The sequence below is a fragment of the Pteropus alecto genome, unplaced genomic scaffold (assembly GCF_000325575.1).
Source record: "Pteropus alecto unplaced genomic scaffold, ASM32557v1 scaffold135, whole genome shotgun sequence".
Lineage (NCBI taxonomy): Eukaryota > Metazoa > Chordata > Mammalia > Chiroptera > Pteropodidae > Pteropus > Pteropus alecto.
The window spans coordinates 4,676,977-4,703,684 of record NW_006438076.1 but is presented as its reverse complement, the minus strand read 5'-3'; positions in this window follow the sequence as shown (position 1 = coordinate 4,703,684).

Genomic DNA, 26,708 nt, shown 5'->3' with positions numbered 1-26,708 from the left:
GAGGGCGGGGAGGCACCTGGTAAGGGATCTGCAAGCACCCAGTAGGGCAAGGAAGGCAGGCCTAGGCACAGCTGGAGTGGACAAGAGTGGAGGCCAGACCCATCCTGGGGTCACAGTGAGGGGGATCCTGCTGGGCCAACTCAGACTTAGTGCCCAGGCTTGCTTTTCCCTGAGCCCCTTTCTGAGCTACCATGACCCACAGGGCATGTAGATTTGCTCCATTTCCCAGATGGAGAGGCCAAGGGCTCATCCTTGATTGCCTGCTGAGGGCAGAGAAGGACTGTGGAGGCCAGAGATCCGACCCAAAAAGCACTGTGGAAGAGGCCCTTGCCTTCTTTCCCTCAATGCTTTTATCTGCTCTCTTGCTCAGTTATTTAGTCACTCAACAAACTCTCTGGGAGGCTGATTCCAGATACCATCATACTTCTGTGGACTTCCATGTTCTTCATCCCCACAGGGCGCAAGCGGGGAAACTGAACCCAGGGAATAAGGTCTTGTCTTAGGCCACTCAGCTAGTGAGCCCAAAACAAAGTGGGCATCTATGCCACATGGTCACCTGGAAGCCCACAGAGACAGATGGCCAGGCAACTGGGACAGAGCCCACCGGGCACTCGCCTGCTGTTCCACATTCTACTGGGTTGGCCCAGCTCAAGCCCTCATGATTCTGCCCCCAGCAAGTGTCTCTGCATCCCAAGAGCCATGAAACAGAGACCCAGGCAGAGTGGGGTCTGGCAGAGCCTTCATCCCATGCTAAGCTTATTCTGGACTGAGCCTTGCCCTGAACTCTGCCAAGGGTCACAGGCAAGGAGCAGGGAAGGGGCCAAATCTGACCTTGACGTGAGACAGAAAGCTCTGTGCCCAGTCCTGGAGATTGGGGCCCTGGGCTGGGACTCACTGGGTGCAGAACCTCTTTCGTTCAATGGGCCCTGTTGCTGCCCTCTTGCATGGAGGTTGAAGGGCCTATTTGCAGTGCCTACCATGAGGAGGGGGCTCTGAAGAAGTTACAGCAGCAGGCAGGCCTCTAAGGCTGGGGTATTTTTAGCCAGGATTTCTGCTGACAGTTCAGGATGACTGAGGTTTTCTGTCAGCCTCAGAGGTACTTCTCTCAGCCTGTAAGGACACTCAGGGTCTGCCCATGTCACCCCAGCTCTGCTTGGTGCCCCCACCCCACCAGCCCAGCCAGCTTCAGCATTTCAGCCAGGTGGCTGGTTTCTCCCAAGTTAGGTCAGCCACTGTGAAAAATGAGCTTAGGCCCTGGGGGTGCAGTGGAGAACAGGTGAGGGAAGACTTGGGCACAGAGCTGTGGACTGTCTTTCTCATGGATTTTGAGCTCCGACTTGCCATTCTTGACTGGCCAACCTGAGGGTCAGGTTTCTGGGAGGCTTTGACCCATGCCCAGGCTCCAGGCTCTGGGCTGAGTGTGTGCAAGTTCAGCTTGAAGGCAGACTGGCTGCTGCCTGCCACCCACCTACAAATCTCCTCTGGAATGAGTGGTCAGCAGAGTGGCCACAGCTGACCATCCTAGGCCCAGCTTCTCTCCCAGATACTTATGCTCAGTGCTACTCACCTGCTCTGACCACCTGGCCTCTCCAGATAGGCCTACAGGGTCTGCCGAGCACTGTCCACCTACCTGCTCTGGCTGCTGGGCCCCTCCAGCCCGTTCTACAAGGTCAGGTGCGTGCGAGCAGAAAAGCCCACACTTGGGCCCACAGAGCCTCACAATTTAGCCAGGACCACCTCCCTTCCCATGGCAAGTTATGACACCCAGAGAGAGGGTCCTCCACCTTAGCCGCTCCCTTGGGACACCTTCTTTCAAGGCCTGGGGGCAGAAACACTGTCCAGCACCCTGGACAGCACCACGCCTGCGCACTTAGCCAGGCTGGCCAGCGAGGGCTGGCCAGCGAAGCCCATGGACCCTACCAATGAGGTGAACCCTGAGCTGAGACCCAGGCGCGTGTGCGCCATGCTGAAGTTCTGACGGCTTGATCCATGAATAAATCAAGAGGCCAGGCCAAAGCAATTCTGAAAGTCACATGAAAGAATAAGCAAACAGAGAAACCAAGGAACAATTTAAAACTAAATGTACAGAGGTAGATTTTCTGTGTGTGATTCTAAAATACATTCCAAAACCACAAGAATTAACACAGCCCATAGACAGTCAGATGATGGGAAAGAAAGTCCAGAAAGAGATTTTAATGCAAATATGAAAAGGGGGCAGTTGAAATCCAGGAGGGAAAAATGGATTATTTAATAAATAACTCAAAATATATAATAAATACACGGTCTTAGGACAACTAAACAGATATGGGGGAAACTTTTGGATTCCTACCTCACTCCTTGACATTAAAATAAGTTCCAAATGAACCAAAATTTTAAAAAGTGAAAAACAAAAGCATAAAACTACTAGAAGAATAATCTATAAACTTGAGTCATTCTAAGAATTATACAAAACCAAGAAACCATTAAATAATAGATGGGCATTCAACCTCATAAAAATAAAAGGCAGATGCATGGGAGGGAAACAAATAAACAAAGCAACAAACTGTGGGAATATTGGAAACTCATCTCACAAAGGGCCGTTTCTTGTTATGTATATAAATTCTTACAAATTAGTAAGAAAAAGACCAATAACACAGGAAATAGATGGGCCAAGACATGAAATGAACCCATCAAAACAGGCTCAACTTCACTTAAAATGAGAAAGATACAAATTTAAATTACAGTGAGATGCAGTATCCCCACCCCGACAGGATGGCAAAGTTCAAGGTGAAGGATTCACTCTGTTGGGGTGGGCAACTGCAGGAACTGCTGGGAGTGACAGAGGGGACACCTATATTATGGTTAGAAGGTGGAGAGGGGGCACCTGCAGGTATGGCTAGGGGTGTCAGGTGACTGGAGGTGAGGTAGGAGGGAGCCACTTCTTCATGCTCCTTTATTCCATATCACAGTCCAGGAGATCCAGTCTAAATAGAAAATAAAGCGTTATTTTAAAATAAAACAAATGACACCATCCCTTTCTGGCTGCCACCACCTACAAAGCAGCGGGTACAGGCTCTGCTGACAGTCCCACCTGCGCATAGCTGCCGACAAGCACCTGTAAGCACCTGTTCCCCCTCGTCTTCACTGGCACTGTGCTTGCAGAGGCCTGCTTTAATTACTCTCTTGTGTGCTTCTTGGGAGCAGTGCCGAATTCGACAGGGGCACACAGAGGCCCTGCTCGGCCCCCAGTCCTTGCTGCAGCCCCTGGCCACGAGTTCCACTGCCCTTCCTCATCAGGTCCAGTCTACCTCACCCAGATTGTTTTCTCACACCCCAGCTGTCCCAATGTGTCACAGGTGGCCAGCAAACCCAGGGCCTCCTATGGACGAGCCACATGTCCCTGGGAAGTCCCCTCCCCTCCCAACCTCAGTTTCCCTGATGGTGAATTCGGGTGAGACCTACTTCATAGGAGGAAGGATGAACAGAACTGGGGAGAATAGGAGGGATGGGACATGGAGGGAGCGTAGTCCATGGGGGTCCTAGAGCAGGTCAGGCGTCCCTGAGTTTCCAGGGGGCCTGCCTGGAAACAACCATCTTGAAGGTGAAGAAATGTCAGTTGATTGGAAAAGAGGAGGGTGAGGCAGGAGGGCTGCCTGAAGGAGCCTAACTGCTGGTCCCCGAGTACGCATGTCCAAGGCCACCTGTCCACTCTGCAGGAACGCGCCTGCCTACCTCTGCCTGCCCACTCCTCATCTACCCACATCTGAAGAGGGCTGCCGGATAGGCCTGAGCTCAGAGCCGCCCCTAGTGCTAAGCTTCCAGGAGCAGAGTGAGGCAGAAGCTGTTCTCACCCAAGCAGAGCATTTGGGTCTCTTCTGTCCCATAGCTTACCAGCTTGTCTTGCCTGACAGCTTTCTGGGGAAAAGGTCACCTTTTCAGCTGAGGCTGAGTTGGAGGTGGAGGATGGTGGGCCGGGGGGTGGGGGGAAGGAGAGTGAGTACTGGGGGATGAGAGCTGAGGGGTATGAGGACGGGGAGAGGCCCCTCCAAAAACCACTCTACATGCCAGGTCAGGAGATACCTCCTGTGCCCGCTGGCCCTGTCCCAACCAGGCCCTAGGATATAGAGACCCTGTCTAGTGGACCCAGGCTCCTGGAGTGGGCTGGCGGAAGTCTAGCTCCAAGAGTATCAGGCCACAGTTAAAAGTGGGAGAAAGGCTCTGCCACATGACTGTTGGGTATCAAGCATGGTGTGACTATGGCAGCAGCCTGGGCCCATGTCACAGATGAGGAAACTGAGGCTCAGGAGGCTCTCCATGGTATACAGGGAGTAAGGAGTGGGGAAGGGTGACGACAAGATGTGTGGTGGGTCACTTTCTCCACCTTGTCCATGGAGGCCCCCTGGATGTCTCGGGGGAGGGAGAGGCTGAGACTAAGGGGCAGGGGAGGTCACAGCTAGAAGCCCTGCCAGCTAACCACACTCTGTGTCCCCTTGTACTTGGGAGTCTCAGCGACTAAAAATCAGGCAGATACTCAAACAGAAAAAGAACATCAGGCAAAAAACTAAGGAAATAGGAACAAAACATGCTTTAGTTGGTGATAATGTATTAATATTGGTTCATCACTTATACATACTAATGTAAGATGTTAATGATGGGGGAAACCGGGTGTGTGGTATATGGGAACTCCCTGGACTAGCCTCTCAATTTCTTTCTAAATATAAAATTATTCTAAAATTAAAAGTTTATTTTTTTAAAAAAAAGATGGATTTGTCAGCAAAAAGCAGTAGGACCACCCCGCCTCCAGTGGTGACCTGGGCCATGGCTCAGGAGTTTGTATGATCCCGTTTTTCACCTGGTCGGGCCCACTACCAAACCACCTTCTTCTTCCCTCCTCTCACCAACACCTGCCCCAGCCTGGAACCTCTTAACTGTTCTTCCTGGCAGCAGGAAGCCCAATGGGGATAATCCATCCATCCTGCTCTGTAGGATGTAGCAGTGGGTCCTGAGTTAGGCTGGCTCTTACTCTGCAGAGGCCACCTAGGACCCGGCCCAGCCCCCTTTCCCACGGGCTGAGGTCGACCTCACCCCCATGGGCTACCCCATGTGCAGCCAGCAGATGGAGGGAGTAGCTCCAACTGTGCTCCCAGAAGGTGGGAGCAGTGAGCTCAGACACAGCTAGCCCTGTTCTTCAAGACTGTGGCTGAGTCTCCCTTCCATTTCTTTTGCAGAAAGCAGAGCGTGGTAGGGGACGCCCAGGCCTGAGTGACAGATAGACATGTTCAAACCCCCTCACTATAGCCCTAACCTTTCCTGGCTGAGGGAATGCACTGCTCTGGGCCAGGGGTTCCCCTGATAGAACAGGTGCCATTTAGCTCCCTCAAAGCACAGGGGAGGTGGCCCGTGGACAGTAGTGCTCAACCAAGCATAACCACTCAAGGAGGGGCCAAGTGGGGCTCTGCTCGTTGCAGGGCTTACTGGGCTGGGAGCTCTGGTGACATCTGTGAGCTCATTGGGAGCAACGAGAAATAGGGGTGGGGGCAAGGGTGGGTTTGGCTCTGTTAATGACTTGCTGTGTGCCAGGCCCCAGGATTGACCATGCCAGAGACTCCCAAAGTCAGTCACAGCCTATTTCTTTCCACAAATGTCCTGGGCCCAGGGCAGACCCACAGTCTCGTGCAGTGGAGAAAAGGCACCGAGCCTCTCAGTCCGTTTGGACTGCTGTAACAATACCAGAGGCTGGGGAGCTTATAAACAGCCTAAATGAATTCCTTACAGTTCTGGAGGCTGGAAGTCTGAGGTCAGGTGCCAGCAGGTCTGGGTCACAGACTTCTTGTATCCTCACATGGCAGAAGGGGTGAGGGAGCTGTCTGGAGCCTCCTTTATAAGAGCATTAATCCTGTTCATGAAGACTCCACCTTCTTGGCTTAAGCACTTCCCACAAACCTCACCTACTAATGCCATCATCTTTGGGAGTTTGGATTTCAACATATGAATTTTGCAAGGATACATTCAGACCATAGTGGAGCCTGATGGGCAGGGGTTCTGAGCAAGGGAGGCCCAGGATTGGCCTTAGACTGGGAAGTCAGTGGCTAATGCACTCTTTCTCCTTACACCACCTGGAGGATTGGCCACTCTTGCCCAGGACTCACCTGGAACCCTAACACAGCCCTGAGGCACACCTGTCCACTAAAACCACCTGTTTTCAGACTCAAGACACTAGGGGGCATGGCCTAGAAGTGGCCATGGTCCCCTCTCTGCTAGGATTGAGCCTGGCTGTGTCATTGGATACCTTGAACTTGTGTTTCAAAGCTTTTCATGGGGTGTAACAACACTACCTGGTCATGGGGGACATCAGGTCACGCCCAGCATCCTTCCAGAAGGGGGAATTTGCTCCTGGGAAGTTAACGGAAAACATCAAGGGCCTCCTACATGCTGTGCTGGGCAACAGCTAGAGAAGCTGCCTAGCTCCTGCTGTGCCCTGTCACACGGCCCTGACCTTCACAATCTTTCTTTATTGTCCATGCCCCTTGCCTACTCCTGGGACCAGGACCATGGTGCCATCTGAACCGTCTTTGAGGGTGAGGGCTACCCTGGGCCAAGCTGCTCAAGTGGGATGGGGGTCCAGGCCAGGGAAGGCAGCTACGAAGCCCGGGCCCCTGGAGCCAGCCCAGAGTGCAGCCAGCCCTGCTGCCTCTCCCTGTTTTCTTTCCTCTCTTTGTAAACTCCCAGGGAAGTCCCTGATGGGCCCGGGCTGACTGGGACAGGGGTAAGTGGGAGGGTCTGTGATTGGCCATTCTTACCAGAGTTCCTGGACTTGAGCAAGAAGGGCAGGATCTTCCCCAAAGAAATGAGATGCCCGGTATGGAGCCCAGCCCCCGAGCCCAGCCCCGCAGATGTCCGTGGACATTTGTTACAGTGTGGACGACCGCTTTCATTTCACAGGGGAGCAAACAGAGACTTGAAATGGCCCCAGACCTGCCTGAGTGCCACAATGAGTGGGTGACGAATTCCCAAAGGGCCACCTCTCCCTCTACCACACCAGAGTGAGTGGAAGGAAAATGGCTGCAACCAGAAAATTCCGCTGTAGATTTTTCTAGTTGCGTGAGTCAGAGGAGATGATTAAAGTGCGGATTATGGAGAGATGAAAAGTATGAGTGGTGCACAGGATGTAGAGAAAGCGCAAGAGCCTCAAAGACCCTGCGACACTCTGGATGGGGTGACTCAGAGAAAAACTCCCCACAGGGAACATGGAGGCGCAGAGGGGTCGGTCTGGATCCTGCATCAGGAGCCCCACACGGCCCACCTTGCTGGCCATCCCTGGAGGCATGGAGGAGGGGACAACATCTCCCCAGGCCTATAGCCTCGGAGGCTCAGGGACCCTGCTGGTGCCCAGGTAAGAACAGCTTACTGTACAGATGGCAGATTTGGCTGGAGGAAGGACACCTCAAGAGTCACACAGCCGCTTTGTGACATGCTGCACCCTCCAAGTGCCAAGCACCAAGGGAAGCAAGGTCTCCCCAGGAATGAGTGTGCCTCAGTTTCCCTCATTATATCTAACTTTGAATAAGGTTCCTGTAAAAGCACACCTGCTCCCCAGGTAAGCCGAGAGTCAGCCCACATCAGAGTAAGAGGTGGTGGGTGTGCTGGCCTGGCAGGGACGGGCATCTAGCTGGACAGAGAGGAAGTAACACTGGCTGGGCTTGGGCAACCATCCCGGCTACCCCCACCCCGGCCTGCTAGGGAAGAAGAGGGAAGACTTGAAGTGCCAGGTCTTTGAATCGCCGTCTCCATGGCAACGCATAGGCACAAAGGGCCAGGCGGTGAGCAGGCTGTGGCTATGTAAGGCTGAAAGGAGGAAGGAAATCTTTTATTTCTGGGGAGGGAGTGTCAGGGAGCTAGGCTGCTCCCACGTCCACGACCAGATTGAGGTGTTGAGGCTGTGTCCTCCACCCCATAGCCAGGGTCCCTGAGACTGGACCCATTGGCACACCACTGAGCTACCCTGCCCAGCTGGGAGGATGGAGCATAGGTAAATGGAGGGCAGGGCTGGGGCAAGAGTCCAGCATGTATGCAGCCTGAGAAGTGACCCATTCCAGCCGCAGCCACTGCCCAGTGCTGACAAGCCCCAACTCTTGATGCTGAGAAAGGCTTGCAGCTGCCATGGGCTTCCACTGGTTTTCGTTGACTCTCTTTGACCCCCACCGAGGGCTTTTTCTTCCCAGACATGTCTCATCCTCTCATTTCATTCCACATCAGCTCCACTGTAGAGATGAGAAAACCGAGCTAGCAGCAGGAAAATGAATTTTGGGATCAAACAGCTGGGATGGGGGAGACAGAGCTCAGGCCATGCTGGCTTGACTGTGGAGCTTTCACAGGACCACCGGGAGGCTGAGACCCTGACCACTCACAGATATGGTCCAGGTAAGGGAGCACCCCCAATGCCACTGCTGGCCACTGTGTGGTCAGACTCTCCGCTGGCACGGCCACAGGCCCCCACGTGCATCCTACCCTAAGCTGCCGCTGACAGGTGCGGGGTGGGCACTCTGCCTCCTCTGCACCCTCCCCGAGGCGGCTCTGCGCCGGCATGCTCCCAATGGCTGGGAACGGTGATCACTGTCCTGCATCTTGATGAGAAGGGCATGAAGCTGTGCCAGCCAGAGGCTTCAATGCCACCTTAGCAGCCCAGATCACTGGGGGCCCCTCATGGGGACCCAGTGATAGGACAGGTGGCTCAAAGCCAGTACTGAGGGTGGAGGGGGACACAAGCCAGCTGGGGGGACATCCTGAAAGCAGGGCCAGGTAGAAGGCCTCTGCTCTACATGCTGTGGCCTGTGGCAGAGGCTCTGTTCAGTTTTTTGAAAGTGGAAAGTTACTTCTATTAACCATCACACCCTTTCATTACAAAATGCTCTGTCCTTGAAAACACGGCTTTGGGAGGAGCAAAGCGGGGTGGGCCTGAGACACCTACCCTGCCAGCTCTCGTCCATGGGCTGTCTCCTCTGAAAGGCTCCCAGAATCAGGAAGCCCCACTGGCTTTTGGGTGTGCCCTGTGTGCGGTAGGGGGCTGCAGTTGATTGGTGTGGGCTCGTAGAGGCTGGACAAAGGGTGCTGAGGGGCTGCAGGCCCCTAGAGATGAGGGCATGGAACCAGGTTGGGCAGTGGGCAGGGCCGGGCCTGCTGGAGCCCCTGTGCTTGGACTTGGTGTGGGGCTACCTGGTCTGGGAGAGAAGAAGTAGAGTGGGAGGACAGTGGGGGTGCCCCCAAAGTCCAGACCTAAGGGTCTGGGTGGAAAGCATTCTCCTCCTGGGTAAGATGGCCTCCAGGGAACTCCTCTGGGGATGTATTCCCTCCACCAGTCTGCCCCTCCTAAGGGCATCCCTGAAGGCTAGCACTGGGCCTTTGGGGGCCATCGGGAGTCTCAGGCTGGTCGTGGGCCAATATGATGGTTCCAGGGGCAACACTGCACAGTCCACTCCTTGCCTGCTTCCTCCAGAGGCAGAGGGACAGCAAGGAGCTTCAGGGAGCCAATTATCCCCAAGGCAAGCCGACTGCAGATAATTGGAAAGACAGGCTTTTAACAAGCCCAGTGCTAGGGTGCGTTCACCCGCACTGAGACTTGGGGATTTGGTGGCTCAGAAGCTCTTTGTGTCCCATAGCTAATTGGGAGCCCTTGTGCACCATCGTTGGTTTGAGAGGTAGCATTTTCTTAGTAAATGAAATGTGGCTGAGCAAATGCCTTGGGACCATGGAAGTGAAATTGGTGCCGCCCCCCAACCTCCTTCTTACCTCCCAGAAGCCTCCCCTCTTTCCTTTTTCAGAAAACCAGAGCCCACTGGGCATAGAATAGCCCCATCTCAGCAGAGGGGATACAGGCATACCTCGGAGACATTGCGTTGGGTTTTGTTCTAGATCACTGTAATTAAGCGAGTGTCACAATAAAGCAAGTCATAATCTTTTTGCTGGTGGAGGGTGCTGTCTTCAATTTGTAAAAATCACAACACCTGTGAGGTACAATAACGCGAAGCACAATAAAGTGAGCTCTGTCTGCACTTGCATTCCATCCTGCAGGCCATGGGGCGGCAGTCACACTCCCTCCCAGGCCTCCTCACTCCTAACCAGGCAATGGAAAAAGAAAAACCAAAGGCTGAGTTTCCTATTAGAATAAGTGGAACCCACCTATCCTGGTCCCTGACATGATCCCCCTGAATTGCCACAACCCCCCATGCCCGACAAGGGGACCAGCATGGATGAGCCCCCATGTCGCAGAGCTGGCCAGCCTGGCGCTGACCGATGGGTGTGGGCAGGAGAACAGGAAACATGTGAACTCTGGGGCCGCAGGTAGGGAGTGTGGTACCGCAGTCCAGCCTCCCTCCTTTGGGGCATAGCCATCTCTGGGCAGCTAGGGCCTCCTTCTCAGAATCCCCTTGGGGGCAAAGCTGTGGGTCAGGTAGACCCAGCTTATTTCACCACCCCAGCTGGCCACATTGAGCACTAAAAGGTGACAAGGCCACCCCCAATTCAAGGCAGGTATGAGGGATAAATCATGAGTGACCAGCACTCAACAAAGAGCCTGACCAGGGCAGTGGGGGGAGGTGCATGAGACCAGCCATGGTGCGATCTTCCAGCATACTCCAGGCAGGGGCAGGAAGGCCGAAGGTGGTACAATAGGAGCTTACTCAGCACACTGACTTGGGCTCGGGAGATGGTGAGATGGGGTAGGTGGAGACGATACACTGACAGTGAGCCTTTGGCTTTAAGGAATAGAAAATCCACTGCAACCTGGGTGGGATGGTGAAGAAAACTTGTGGGCTCATGTAACTGAGAAGATACACAGCAGGGTGGGCTTCAGGTGCTGCTTGATCAGGGCTCAGCTCTGTTCTTTGGGCTTTGCTTGACCATGCTGCCCTGTGGGCCTGCCTCATCTTCTGGGTAGCCCCCAGTCTGCACCTCTCACTCTAGCCACCCAGCAGCCACCCTTGGCTCCACCCTCATTACACAAACTTGGACCATCACTGTGCCCAGGGCAGGCCAGAGCAACCCAGCTGGCCTGGATTCTGCTCGCTTTGGATCAGCCTCTGTGGCAGGAACAAGTCTCTGCTGATGAGCTGAGCCAGCCAGGCCCCAGTCCTCACCGTGGGAGAGTTCCAGGCCCTGCCAGGTCACAACCACTGCAGGCAGGGTGGGATTCTTGCCTGTATGATAGGGTTAAGGGACAGTGAGTGGGGAACTGGGGCTAATTCTAAGTGCAACAGGTGGCCCTGGTGTGGGTGGGGAAAGGAGGTCACTTAGGAGCTTCTGTCCAGGATGGATGCTGGGGCCAGCCAAGTTGGGTGGGGAAGAAGGGAAGAGGGAGATAGAGGTGGAACAAGTGAAAGAGATGGGGAGGGGGCGATGTCCCTAGGGCCAGTGGTGCCATTTGGTGGATGGTGAGGACAGGGCCAGGGACAGTTTAAGATAAGTCAGGTGTGTGTAGCTGACAGTGGGAGCTGGGCATAGGGGTGGGTTCCTGGAATGGCTGGGCTGGAGAGAGGAACGTGGGCCTCACTCATGATAGCAGTGAACTCTAGTTACAGCCAAGACGCTGGTTGCATTCACCAGAGAAAGAAGGTGGATGGTGAAGGGAAGGGCCGAGGACAAAGAATGGGGCCAGCAGTGGGAAGGGGGAGGAGGAGGGCTTGAAGGTCTCGACAAATTTGTAATATACTCCTGAGGCTGAGGGAGCTGACAGAGATGAGCAGGAGCTGATGGGGAAAAGCTATGGAAGGTTCTGGAACCAGTAGCCTTGAAGGGATGAGCTCCCCGTCACCAGAGGACAGAAAGGGACTGACTATTAGCTAGGGTGATGAGGCTCTATAACCTTCTAGATGCGGGACACTAGGGAGCCTTGCATGGTCACCTCTGTCGGGACCCCCACTGAGAGAAGTTGTACCCTGAAGATGTCTGACCAAGCCCTGGAGCCTGAGTCTTGCTCTGTGAACTTGCTCCCTTGCTTGTGAAGAGAGACTTTGCCCAGAAAGGCTGAACCTCATGTGTCCACAAATGCCACCGATGGCCACGGTGTCCCACCTGCCAAGTAGGGGTCTTCGTAATGCTGGGAGGTACATTCTTGAGGACGTGTGCTGAGGGAGTGACATAATTGTGCTTGATGACCCCTGGGATGTGTTCATCATATTGCCCAGAACATTCTGAAGCCTCGTCCCACCCTCTGGGGACTGGGAGTGCAGGAGACAGACCCTCAGCTGGGCTCTGGGATGGACCAGGACAGTGTCCAGGAGGGTGACTCCTGTGTGTGTGTGTGTGCGGGGGTGGGGACAGTGGAGGAAGGGTGCTGAGAGCTCTGTGCTGGGGGCAGGCAGCAGGTGACAGACTTGAAAGGGAGATGTCCCTTCCCCGCAGTCCAGCAGCTGGCTTACAGCGGGGAGTTGGAAGGGTAAAGCTTGACCTACCCCTGTAGCGGTAAGTTAGGGTCTGTGGGTCCCAGAGGTGGGACAAGGCCCCAGGAGGCAGGAGAATCAGCCAAAGAAGCCCTAGGGCCCTCTGCTGCCCTCTGTTGACCAGCTCTGTCACTGCAGGCCTGGTCCCTCTACTCTGCCTTCCTCCTACCTCCTGGACTCTCCAAGCCCATGCCAAGTGGTGCCAGGAACAAGCACCGGGATGAATTGCTGAGATATTAGGGGGCCAGAAGCCTGTGCAACCCCTGTGCCCAGTTTCATCCCAGCAAGGAGCTCCGGGTAGACTCTCTCTGGTGGATAGCCTGGGGGCTGCCACCGCTGACCTCAGTGGCTGAAGAGGAAAGAGCTCAGAGAGGCTGGGCTGCCACCCAAAGTCTCAAGGCAGCAGGGTTGACCTGGCATGTGTCTCCTGAGGCAGGAGCCAGGAAAACCCACCCTAAGTGCTCTGCACTGTGACTCCTCATTCTCGGCCCTTGGGTGGAGGCTAAGGACAAGGACTCCACAGCTTTCTGTCCCAACCGTACTCAGAATGAGGGCCAGGCTCCCCCAAACCCCTTCCAGAATGGGGCTCACCCCTAGAACTCCTTCGTGAAGAGCAGCGTGTCAAGGTGGGGAAGTACCCTTACGGTGAACATTTCTGTGGGCGCCCCAGCGCTCTGTACATGAAAAAGCGAATTCCATCAATCTTAATGGCATTTTATATATAATTAAAACAGGCCCATGGATGTCCATTGACTTTGATGCTGACCCTAGTGCCAGGCCTTGAGAACACTCAGTGGTGGTGGCTGCTGTCACAAGGTAATGACGGCTATTCTGCATCCATGTCTGTGGGGCTTGGCAGCTCTTGAAGGATGGGGGCCTCTTCCAAGTATGCACTGTCATGCCGAGGCTGTCTTCCTACCTCTGGGCTCCCTCGTGCCCCCATTGCAAATGAAAGGATGGACAGATGAACAGATGGGCCTACCGTATGCCGGGAGCGGTAGCTGGAGGCTGAGCTGAGGCTGATCTTCACCAGAAAGCACGGGGACGGGGGCTGTGAAGGGCTCAGGGTAAGAGCACTGTGACTCGGAGAGATCCCATTTCATGAGAAGCCTTTGGTGCCCAGGGCCTCCCTCCTGACCTCCTCTGGCACCTCAAGGCTCCTGCCCCTCCAGGGCATCACCCAGCATCTGCCCTGCTCTTTGAGGAGAGGAGTGTCCCGTGTCCCCCATTGCTGATGTTCCTGATCCCGTCTATCCTTGTTGGGTGCAAGACCACTCCCCTCGAGAGCTGCTGGTGGGAAGGTGCTGAAGGCATCTCTTGGCTTCCCTGAGGCTTCCACACCCACTGAGCAGGGTGAGCACAGGGCTGTCTGGCTGAGAACTTGCCTTGCCACTGGGCTTATGGCAGTTCAGGCCCTTGTGAGGACACCACAGATGCTATGAGGGAGCACCAGGAGCACAGGAACCTGGAGCCAAGAGGGATGGAAAGTTCCAGAAAGGAGGGAGCACATGGTTGGTGATAGGTGTGAGGCCTGGTACAAATACAATATGGAGAATTTTTAGTGAAATGGGAACATGTCTCACAGGTAATGCATAGGGGTCTGCTCTACAGTAGAGTGGCCTTGAGTGTGAAGTGGGTATGTACACGAATCTGTGCACCTACACACACGATGTGTGTATACACATGTGTGTCCCACCTGCAAAGAAAAGAGAGAGGGATACACCTAAATTTCAGCTCTGGCTTCCTGCCCTGGGTGCTGGGATCTCAGATGATGTTGTTCTGTCCATCACCCTTCCCTGTATTTATCAGGTTGTCTACTAAAGTCATGTGTTGGCTTTATAATCAGAAAGGAAAGGAGATTGTCAAAACATCAGGTGGTGTTCAAAGCATGCAAAGCTCTCTGAGAGGCTTAGGATGAGGCCTGGGTATTCCAGAGCAAGGTTCCTGGAAACTGGGAGGGGGCTAAGGAGGAAGTGGAGGGCTACACCGGGGCCAAGGGGAACCCCACAGGGCTCTGCTTTAGAACTATGCGCTTCTTTGTTACATTCTCCACCAGCCTCCCCATAGCCTCTGGATGGCCTATGACCCCAGGACCCCTGCTGACATCCTCATGGCCTGGAGGTGGGACTGTTCCACTGTGCCCCACGTGTGCACCCTCAATCCCCAGGCTCAGCCCCCAGAGGGCATGGCGTGTCCTGCTTTCCCTTTAGCCCTACCAGCTGGCAACGTCTGGGCATACAGGGAACATAGCTCTCCTCTCCCCATGTGTTTAAACATTAATCGGAGGAGAAGGAGGACCCTCTGTGCTGTTGTCTGTGACAATAGGGTCTGCCACAGCCCAAAGTCCTTCAGCCCACTCTGCATAACAGGCCACTCCTCGAAGGCTCATAGGGGCTGGATCATTTGTGCCTTGGTGTGTGGAGGGCAGCAAGATAGACAGGAGGACGTCAGCAGTGTGCTCTACAGGGAAGGTAAGGAGGCCAAGGTCAGCATCGCTCAGCACCTAGAGGTACAGAAAGTACCAACATCAAAGCCTAGCCTTTGCAATGAGGAAGGAAAATCAATCTTGTGCTGAGGGACTAACTACAGACGCATAGAGGCGGGGACAGGGACAGCATTGGGGGGTGCCAGGCTGTCCTGGGCTCCACATACCCCAAGCACCTTTCTACCTACGTTGGAATGTATGGAAGGGGCAGCCAGGAAAGCAGCTTTGCCCATCCGGGCTCTGAACGTCCCCAGTGGGGTGGCTGGGCTCCTTGCCCAACTGCAGCAGAACTGCTGACTATGCACTGGGTGGTTCCCAGAGAGGAGCTAAAGGCCTTGAACAGCAATCCAGAGATATTCCTGGCTAGTGCCAGCCAAGCCCTTAGACTCCATTGCCAGTAAGTCCTAAGAACCTGGGCTAAAGGGCATCTGTGCAGGGCAGCCTGAGGGCCCGAGTCTCTGGCTAGCCCAGATTATTGCACATTACAAAGTAAGCTGTAGTGTTATTTTATTATTTTTGTAAAACATGATGGAGACTCTTTATAGAAAAGCAATCGATGCAAAAACATTACCATAAAACAAGAATTACCGAGTGCTGCCCTCCTTGGTTAATGGGTTTCTGCCCCACTTTCTACCCCTTCCCATGGCCTTTGGGGGCACACAACTTCCCCTGCACAGCGCTCCCCTCCCTGAGTGTCAGGAATTTGTGTCCACGTGGCTAACACCCCAGTAAACACTCATGCCCCACGGTGCTCCCAGCCTATCAACTCCTGTGGTGACATTAAGGATGTCCCAAACCTTCCTTATCAGTGAGAGACCACAGCCCAAGACCCCACCCAGAAGGGACTCAGCATGCTAGGCCTGCTCTGTCCCAGACACCAAGCAACCAACCCCCAGGGAGACCTGGGGCTGAAATGCCTCCCATGTGGCCCAAGGAGACGGCCCTATAAGAGGGCAATAGCCCCCCACGAGGTGCTGGGGCAGCAGGAGGGACTGAAGCCCTCAGTCGTGATGTGAGCAGCCTCCTTCTGTCCCCATCTCCCACCTAAGGAAACCCATCTAGGTGACCCCAGTGAAACTTCTGATGCGCATGCTGGGGGAAGGGCAGGCAGGCGAAGGACCTGGGCAGTCTCACTTGTGGAAGGCATGTGGCAGGGCCAGGCCACTTCTACCTGTGTGCAAGCCACGAAAGGCCTGGTCACATAATTGTGACTTGGGCCAGCCCCTCATGAGTGTCTAAGACTTCAGCCAGAAGCCACTGCTTTGTCTTTTTTTTTCCTATGGCTATTATTTAAGCACTTAAAAAGCTCAAAGTAGGCAGCAGTATGTAAGATAAGAAGTGACTGTATCTGCCCTACCACACTCCTTCTGGGAGACCCCTCTGGGCCTGGGGCAGGTACAGAGACCACAGGAGCAGTGTGTCATAGGCATTGTTCTTTGTCCTGCCCTGTGGCCTTGAGGAGAAGCCAGACGGCTTCCCTGGAGGAGCCATGTGGGGTGGCTGGGCCCCACTCCCTGGGGAAGTCTCCACCCAAGCTGGGGTGTCACCATCACTATGCTGGAGCAGACAGGTCCTAGGTGGCACATCTCTGACATCATGCCCAGATCTGAGGGTGTCAGCCCCCAGACTCATAGGCTGTGTGTTTGGGGCATCACAGGGAGACTGCAGGGGGACCAAAGCCACAGCTTCCCAGGATGGCCTTGCCTCTGAAACTTGGCCCAGGTCCTTTCGGCCCTCCACGTCCCTGGGACTGATGCCAGCAGAGTACCTCCTTCCATGTGGGGGCTTCGCTGCCTATAACTGCTCATCTTCAAGCAGGGGACCTGGTCTCCTAAGGCTTCACTACACCTTTCAGGTGCCCTGTGCAGGTGGTGAGAGCATGGCTATGGTTTGTCAGGTGCTTAGTGGGTACAGGGCTTGTGCTAAACACCTTTGGGTTATATCTTGGCAACAACTCCTGGAGGAGAGGGTATTATTATTATTCTCACCTCCCTGAAGTCCCAAACTCTCTCTGGTCCAAAGCTGCCACCTGTGACCTCGCTCTGCAGTCCATGTGCTCTGGGTGCAGGGCTGTGCCCAGGAAATAAGGGGAATTAGGGTTGCCACTGCTGCTGTTATCATGGTCTTCATGAAGCACATACCTGCTTCATGAAGCACATACCTGCTCAGTCTTGCTGAAGTCCTGCGGAGCCCTGAGCCAGCCACCTTCTTTACAGAGGATTCCACTGCATTGACCACAAGGATGCACAAGGGGAATTAGGGTTGCCACTGCTGCTGTTATCATGTGATTCTGGTCTTCATGAAGCACATACCTGCTCGGTCTTGCTGAAGTCCTGCGGAGCCCTGAGCCGGCCACCTTCTTTACAAGAGGATTCCACTGCATTGACCACAAGGATGCACGTTTATCCCACCTCAGCTCTGTCATTATTCCTTCTCTTCTGTCACCAAGGGCCTCAGGTCCTCTGGCTTGGTCCCCTTTCAAGGCCTGTACCCTAGCTGGGCTCCCTGGCCTACAGGCCCAAAGGACACCTCCAGCCATGGCTAACCTGGTGCCAGCAAACACCTGACAACTAGAAAAGGTGGAAAAATCAACCTGAGAACAGCAACTCTATTTCAAATTCTGCTGCGGGCCTTTGGTCAGGTTGCTCCTCCTCTCTGAGCTTCAGTTTCCCCTGTATAAAATGGGGAGTAATCGTAGCTCCTGTCTGGGAAGGTTATGATTGCCACACTTGTCGACATATAGAGCATACCCTGATTTTATAAAGAAAGACTCAGGGGAATCTAAATGCCTTTCCTCACATAATCGCCAAAAGTGACCATCCGAAGTGGCTGGTGTGGCAAAGCATGACTACATTTGCATAAACATAATAGTGTTCTGAGATCTATAGATGATCTTAATGTCAGGAAATGCAATCATATTTTACCAGCTCTGAAAAAAAAAATGAATAAAATCACATAGCGAAATAGAGCTTGGGCAGAATCTGTGTGCAGACAGAGCACATATATCAGTTAAAAATGGGCAGAGCAAGTGGCAACACATAATAAATCAGAATGAATTCTGACGCTGGGAGCCAAAATTATGGCAGACAAATATTTCAGGAAATATGGGTAAGAGGCACACAGCAAAATACTAACTTTGACAAAGTCCCAATATCATACTCGTGGCTGAAGTTAAAACACATATTTCACTGAGTACCCATACAAGATGAGACACTGGAGGAGTTCAGAGGGAGGACTGTATGGGAAGAGCCACATGCATGACAGTCACATGGTCACATGGCTGTGGCAAAAATGGGTTGGTGATTGTCCTGAGGTGACCGGGCTGGTCTCCCACTAAGGTCTGTCCCCTGCTTGCTTCCTCTCAGAAGCCCCTGGCTCTGGTGACCGGCCCAAACTCGGGGGGTGACTATTGGGTGACAGCCACATGACCAAGTCCATCAAGGCCCCCTCTCAGATCTACCTCAGACTCCTGAGCTAGAGGACAGGAGCCCAACCTGCCATCCCCAACCCTGGCTCACCCCCATCTGGCTGACCTCTTGAGGACCCTCACACAAACTCCCACCAGGATTTCTGGCCCTGGGGGCTGTCTCTTCTTCAGAATGTGCCAGCAGCTGTTCCCAGCAGAATTGGCTTCCCGGTGTTTATGGAGTATCTGTGAAACTCAGTTGTTTTATTGATTTTCAGATTTGCTAGCATCTTTCAGGCCAGCCTCGTCTCCACAGGCACATTCACAGGTAGGTCATCCTCTCTGGGGACCTGGGGGCACCGTGGTGCTCGCCCCCGTCCAGCCTCAGTCTGGAGGTAAGTGGATGGTTCGGTGAACACTGTGTGCCCTGCTCCTGTGTCCTCTCTCTGCAGCCCCAAATATGGCAGCCCTGCTTGCCTTTGCCCCCATGCCCAGGCCATGGGCTTACTTGAAGCAAATGCTGTAACCGTGAGCCTCTTGCTTTTTGTATCACAACAGCTTTACCGAGACACAATTCACATACCATTTTGAGGGCGCATACATACATACAGCTCATCCATTTCACTCTCCCATTAAAAACCATTACAACTGTATGATTTTTAATATATTCGCAAGTTTGAGCAAATATTACCACTATCTAGTTCTAGAACATTTTCCTACCCACAAACCATAGCCATTAGCAGTCACTCTCCATTCCTCCAGGAAACCACTAATCTACTTTCTGTCTCCATATAAATTTCTCTATTCTGGACACTTGATATAAGTAAGAATTTACAATATGTGGCCTTTTGAGTCAGGCTTCTTTCACTTAACATAATGTTTTCTAGGTTCTTCCACATTGTAGCATTCATCAGTACTTCATTCCTTTGTATGGCCGAATAATATTCTACTGTATTCCACAATTTGTTTCTTCATTCATTCATTCATTCATTCATTGACACTTACTCGAATTGCTTCTACCTTTTGGCTATTATGAATAGAGCTGCTATGAGAAAGATCACTTGCCACTGTCCCCATAGCTGCTTGACCCTGGGTCAAGAAATAGGGGATGGTAGCTGATCTGCTAACAGTGGAAACTGACTGAAATGAACTGAAATTTACCAGCCTTTCCATCAAGCTGTTCTCTGGAGGCTGCAAGTGGTCTACTAGGCTCCAAGAGGTGGAAATAATTGCTTAAGACAGTTCCTTTCAGTTCGATTGTTGTTCAGTGGGAGGGAGGGATTCCTGGGGCTTCCTATCCCACCATCTTCACCGCTATCACCCTTGAATTCTTTGTTTTTGAGCCACAGGCCTCACAGTGAACGATTTACTGTAAGACATGAGGTGAGGAACCCAGAGTGACCCTCTCACTCATGAGGCAGGACTGAGCACACCCCTGGGGACTGTCCCTGGTGGCTGGGGTGCTGGTGCCAGGCTGGGCTCCACCACTGACCACCAAACAACAATGGCCCTTTTGTCTTGGCCTTGCCTCGATCTTGTTTTGGCTTAGACTCTGCCCTAGTATTTCCTGAGTCAGAGCAGGGATGGAGATGTCTGGCATTTGCTATGAATGTTGGGGGAGAGGTGCATGAGCTGAACTGGTATTTCATGTGCTCAATCATTTTGCAAAAGTGTATGTGATGCGGATGGTTATTAGCTTTCCCCATTTTCAGTGCAGTGGGAGGTGGCACAGCAGTGGTGCTGAGATACTCTCTCTCTCCCTGCCCCTAATACAAGTGCATTAGAGGGAGGTCACTGAGCAGGGGCACATAAGATCAACCAGATTATCCTGAAAATGAGCCGAGCACAGTAGCAACTCCTGGTGGTTTGGGTTAGTGTTAGGGTAAGCTCTTCCCACCTTTTCCAGCCCTGTGTGTCAACTGGGAATGCATCACCAGGGGCTCCTGGTGTGTGCTGTGCTTGTCTCAGTTGTACTGTTTCTTCTGCCACATGGTGCCTGAGAAGAGGCTGAGGGCTGGGAACCTAGGTTCAATCCTAGTAACGAGGTGAAGATACTCTTGGGGGAGAATCCAGACCAGGTTAGCTTGGTGTGCTCGCCAGAGGAGAGCATGTAGCATCAAAGGAGTGTCTGCATGGAAAGCAGGAGCCAGGGTTCTGGCTGAGGGCTGGGTGAAGGCTGAGTAATTAGGGGGTTAGGGTAGGCAGGGCCTGGAGAATCAGTCTCCAACTCTTAGTCACTAACTTAGAGCCTGGGGTCAAGCTTCCCATATCACACACACTCCTTCCTTCCTTCATGCAATAATAAATCAAGGAGGTAGTATGGGTAGACATGCAGTCAAGGTTACCAGCAACAAGTGTAAGAGGGAGTTGTGGCCAAGTCAGTGCCCAGCCAGGGACGTGCCTACCAAGGTGACCCTGAGGAAGAGAAGAAAGAAGGCTGGGGTGCAGGGAGAAGGATAGGTGCCCTCAAGTAGCATGCAAAGAGCCTGGAGCTCAGAGGAAGGGCCAGCAGAATGACCAGCACAGTGAGAGGAGTTTGGGGAGTGTGGGCAAGGGTTGGGCCACTGAGGGCTGATAAGCCAGGCTGAGCCATGCAGCCTTGTCCAGATGGCAGCAGGAGTCCCTTAAGGGTATTCAAGAAGAGGGAAGATCTTCTGTGAAAGGATAATGGGGAGTCTGTTGGCTGTGGCCAGCTGCAAAGGTCAGCCTACTCTTGATGAACTAAGTTTCTGAGTTGCCAGAGAGACCCCTGAGTTTCTGCCTCTGGACCTCAGCTCACCTGTCCCTTTTGTCTCTCCCGTTTTCTCTTCAAATCCAATAGGAGGAAGAGGGGACAGAAAAACTGTGACTGGGTCAGGAAGGTTCCCTTCATGTTGAGTGGTGGTGATGGTGTCCCCAAGGGGACATTAGCAATGTCTGGAGGAGAAGCACTACTGGCATCTGGTGGGTAGAGGCCAGGGATGCTGATAAACATTCTGCTATACACAGAAGTGCCCTGCAACAAAGAATTATTTGGCCCTGAATGTCAACAGTGCTGAACAGGTCAAGGCATCCAATGCACCAAGATGCATGGAGCCGGTGGTGAACCAGGTGAACCAGGTGGGCAAGGTAGGTGAGGCGGGGAGCGAGGTTGCCACCCACAATCAGACGCAGGACCTGTGGGGGTACAGGAATGTCTTCAGGAGATGCAGTAGGGGGCCAGGGGTGAGTGATGGGGAAAGGGTGCTGAAGCAGGCAGTCAGGGCAGGTCCATGCAATGTTGGAAAGAAAGGCACCAGAGGCTGAAGGGTAGAAGGTGGGAAGACCATTGAGAGTGAAGGGAGGCCCAAGGGAGCTGGCAAAGCAGGTGGCTTTGCTGTCAGCCCCAAGGATGACACTGAGGGCCTGCACGGGAGGATGGAGATGGGGCTGAAACAAGGGGAACTGCAGGGGTTCCCAGAGGAGCCTGGTGGTCCGTTGCTGCCTGTTGTGTGGGCCATGGAACTGAGTTGGGCAAGCTCCTAAGGCGCCAGAGGAGAGGACAGATGGCTTCCCAAACGCCCCTTTACACCACAGGAGAAGCGGGACCACTTTCCCACCTTCCTGGATTCTCAGTTCTCCGCAGGCCCAGCCTCAGCTGTGAGTCCGTGCAGCTCAAAGACCAGGGAGGAATCCAGGTGTGCAGGTGTGCGACGGTGCTGACGCACCAGCTCTGAGCCCACCTAGCTCGCTGGGCGAATTGTGAAACGCGAGAGAAATCACACACCTGGTCGCAGAACTAGTACCTGGAGGCGCGGGGTCTCCTGCGGACTAGGCAGAGGTGGGGGTGAGCAGCCAAGGAGACAGGGTCCCATTTGGGGGTGTGGCCACGGGCTGAGAAGGCGGGCTTCAGGCGTAAATGGGACCGCTCGGTGGGCGAGCCCTGCCACAGGACAGAGACTATTCGGGAACGTGCAGGGTGTAGGGACCTCAATAGGAGCAGGCGCGAGGGCTAGGGTGGGGCGGAGCGGAGCTTCTCGAGGAGACGGAGTGGCTGAGCGTGGGGCGGGGTTGCCTTGGGAGAGGGCGTGGCTCAGGCTGTGGGGCGGGTCCTTCGGAGAAGAGGGCGCGGCTGGACGCTGGGCAGGGCTTGAGGGGCGGGGCGGCGGCATGTACTTAAGCAGCCCCGGAGCAAACAGACGCCCCGCCATGGCTCTGAGGCACTTCGTGTCGGTTGTGTCCTCTGGTGCTCCCCGCCTCGCCCCGCTGTCAACGGCGCCGGCCACCCGCGAGCAGCGTGCCGCGGGCCCGGCGACCGTGCTGAGACGCGGGGCGGCCGAGCCCGCGCGGCCGCAGTTTCCCGCCGTGGACTTCGGCAACGCGCAGGAGGCGTACCGCAGCCGGCGAAGCTGGGAGCTGGTGCGCAGCCTGCTGGTGCTTCGCCTGTGTGCCTCGCCTGCACTGCTGGCGCGCCACGAGCAGGTGCGAGGGTGGTCGGGTGGGTGAGCTAGTGCGCAGGGCTTCACAGGGTCCTCTGTCTGTCCCGGTATCAGTTATGAACTTTCAGAATGTAAAGCTGGAGTCTCTTGAGCATGGCCCGTAGCGAGGAGAGTCAGGAAGGAAGGTGTTTCCTGCATTCCTTTTATTTTGCCACCTCTCAGTACTACCAACTAAAAATAAAGAACAATTTAATTTTTAGGCTATATACCACTTGCAGTAATACAGAAGTTGTGACCTAAAATTTAAAATTGAGTGTCCTTCATGTTACCCAAAACGAAATCTAGTGGTATTGAACAGTTCGTAGCCTAGGATCCTGGAGTTCTCCTTTACCCAGGGGCTTCCCAGCCAAGGCCATGATGAACAGCATTGGGAGAAAAAAATGAGAAGCTCAAACACCCAACTTTTAAAGTTTTAATGGCAACTTTGAAGAGAATGAGGGCTTTGGGAAGGGGAGAAACAGAACACTGTCTTAGCCACTGCTACTCTGGGGTACATAGATAGAGTTATTTCAAGGCGAACCTAGGAACGGTTTGCAAGGCTCCAGTGGTTGATGGCGAAGGTCTGGAAGGGCTCTTCATGAAGGTGGTGTCGATTTCTCAGGAGAGACTGTGCTGAAGGCATTGTGCTTCCTCTTTCAACCCCAACGGGGAGGTTGGACCATGGAGGAACACCAAGCCACACTTCAGGCTTTAGGTGAAGGCCAGGCCACAGCAGGTGAAAGATGAGAGCAGAGGCCCACAGAGTTGGAGTTGGGTGGCTCTGAAGGAACTGTGAGGCCAGCACAAGTGTTGACTTGGATCTCTCTGGAAACTGCATGGTCAGATTGAGAATGTAGGACCAATGGGGGAGGGAGGGATATGGAGGAAGAAGGGGCGGAACTGGAGAAGTGGAGGCCTCTGGAGAGCCATTTCATGTTTGTGGCAGCCAGGAATATTCTGAGGTAAAGCTGTGGCCATGGACAGTCCACTGGGAAAGAGGGCAAGAAGGGGCACTCGAGGTGAAGGAAACTGGTGGGGCTTGGGAGGTGATAAGGACCCTTTGGGGAGCACCAACATCTGAGGAGCAGCCAGAAAGGAGTGGCAAGCACTGATGGTGCAGAGGTCAGGAGGGAGGAGGCAATGGGGGGTGGGGGGAGGGCAGGAATGATCTAGAGAGTCAGGATGTGTCTGCCTGCGGAGTCTCTGTGGAGACTCAATGATGGGAACCAGGCTTCCACAGTCTGGGCTTCACGGGACTGCTGGGTGGGTCTGGGATGAGCAGTGGAGAAGCGGTGCCTCCTCTGTGGATGGCAGGGAGGGAGAGAGAGGGCATGGAACCAGCTAGGCCAAATTTCTGTAGATTCAACACTCAGTTTCCATTGCTGGGTTCAAAATCAGCAGAGAAGTCAGCAGACCTGGGGGCCCTAAGGTACCTTGGGAGGGATGTGTCAGCTCTGCTGTCTGCGATGACTGTTAGGCGCAAGTGCCAGAGTACATGGACTGAGCTGTGGGTACATGCTGCCTGTGCCCTGGAAGAGCCCACCGGTGGTGGTCGATGCTCTGCATGCCCCCAGTGGGACCTGTTCTGCCTTTGTCACTACTGGTGATCCCACTCTTGATGGCAGCCTTGATGCCTGGTGCTGGAGGAAAGGGGGCAAAGGCCAAACAGACTACAGAGTTGTGGGCCTGTTCTTCCCTGTCTTCTGGACTGCAGTGAAAATTCTTCCTTCTGAAAATTTGTCCTGTTGAGCAGTTCCAGTCTGTGTAATTCTTGCTGGGGTGTTGGGGGTCATCAAATCTGCTCCCGGGGAAAGTGTTAGCCTGGAAGAGCCAAGTTTGAACTGCTGCATTGGCTTGGGACCCAGTGGGGACCTAACTGAGAAGAGTTTAGAAAATCCAGGTCTTTCATGACAAAGTCTTCTGTGCCTGGGTGTGAGCCAGTGCAGAAGAGGGTGATGGAAGGAGACACTACAGATGGTGGCCCTACAGGGGGCAGGGAGGAGAGAGAACTGGTTTTATCTGTCCTTGCTCAGCATGCATCTATATTTTACAGTGAAAACGAGTGTATGTGTTGCTGGTTGAAGTTTCTAAATCTGGAAAGGATATACCCCCACCCAGAGAAGAGGTGGGGTCATTCTCATCTCAGGTAGTGCTGCCCAGATGGTTACAAAGTGGCCACTTTGTTCTGGAGTTGGCTTTAAAATTGCCAGCCCCACCCCGTATGCTTCCATGGCCCCGTGACAGGCCAGCCTCTCCTTTGCCATGATGAGAGGGTGAATAACTAGCTCAGGTGACCTGGGTGGCCATGTCCTCTGAGCTTTGCCCTTGGAGCAGGAGGTCATTACAAAGGCAGTGGAGGGTGTGACCAGCCCAGAGCCCCAAAGCCCAGCCTTCCTGTTTGTTAATAAAGGGTCAATCTTGTTCCTGCTCCTTTGATCAGTGATGGCTGTGGCTACTTTTGCACTGTAACAGCAGAGCTGAATAGTTATGACAGAGGCCATGTGGCCCACACAGCCTAAATGATTTACCATGTGGCCCTGAATGGGAAAATTTGCCGACCTGAGAGGAGATATTTCCACACATGGTGCGTTCCTGCCAGACCTCTGAGCTGACATGTACACTGTCAGGGGTTCTTTTCCAGAACTGAATGATGGCTGTTCTGCCCTGCTTGCCACTGGGGTGACCTTCAGTATGTTTAAGACACAGCTTCCCCTCCAGTGAGGCTGCTCTGGCCCTGGCTCCACATGAAGCTGGCCAGGATGGTTAGGGGCGAGCCTTGCCCTGTCCTCCTCTGTTGGCAGTTTTGTTTTTAGTTCTCTTTATAAAAACAATAAAATGCAATAAAATTAGACATAGAAATCACAGCAAAATAGAGATGATAGCCTGGAAACTCTAGTCCTTGGGACACCCTGTGGTGCCCACAGGTGTGGCCTTGAGGCATCTCTACTGAGCCCCATCTTGCAGTTCAGAGCAAGTCTGCTTTTGGGCCAGTGTGGACTGCTGGGGAATGATTTGGGAATGAAGATGTTCGACTTGCTCATGCTTTTGCTTAGACTAGAGATTGTTCCTTGAAACCCTGGTCTTAAGAAATGGCCTCCACAAAATAGGGGATTCTACTATCCACTGGGTTGGAGAAACCTCAAGCTTTTCCTGTTGAAGCTGGGGGTAGGGGCAGTGGACACACAGGCATTGCCAGACAGGTGGTGGGTGTGCCCAAGAGGCCTCCAGTTGTCTCGCTTCTCCTGCCCTGGCTGTCCTCATTGTGGCAGCTCCATGTCACCCTCTCACCTTGGCAAGTCCCCCTCTCTGGTATAAGTTAGCAAAACATCTCCCTGTTCCGAATCACTTCCTGCAATTACTTTGCTCCTCCCTCCTTCAGGGTCTCTTCCCCAGCAGAATGTGAGCTCCTCTGGGTCAGCCTAGAATTATCTGGGGCACAAAGCAGCTGCTCAGGATATTTGAATGAACGTTGGCAGAAATTTGAAGGATATTTGAAGAATGTGGGGCAGTTGTCTTCCTCAGGGGCACATCTGTCCGAGCTACTGGTCCACTGTGGCCCTTGATGACTGCTAAGTCCTCACTGATCTCAGGGTGGGCTCTCATCTCACAAAACTTTGTAGGTGGTCACCTGGCTTATTATCAGCCTACACCTCACTCCCTCTGAACTCAGACTCATTCTGAATTTTGTGCTTGTTCATTTGTTCAACAACCATTGGAGAGTTGGCCCTTTGACGGACACTGTATTAGGAACTTGGAATAAGCAGTGAACAAAACATTGAAAAATCTGGGAGCTTGCCTTCTAGACAGTTGCACTAAATCCTTCTCTTCCCCAGCATAACCTTCTGAGGTATAGATACAGAGAACGTTATGAACACGTGCACTGTTCTTCCCAGAGAGACCTGCCATTCTCTTCCTTATCCACCACGCAGTGATCAGGCATCTGCGGAGTACCACTAGGATCCATCTAT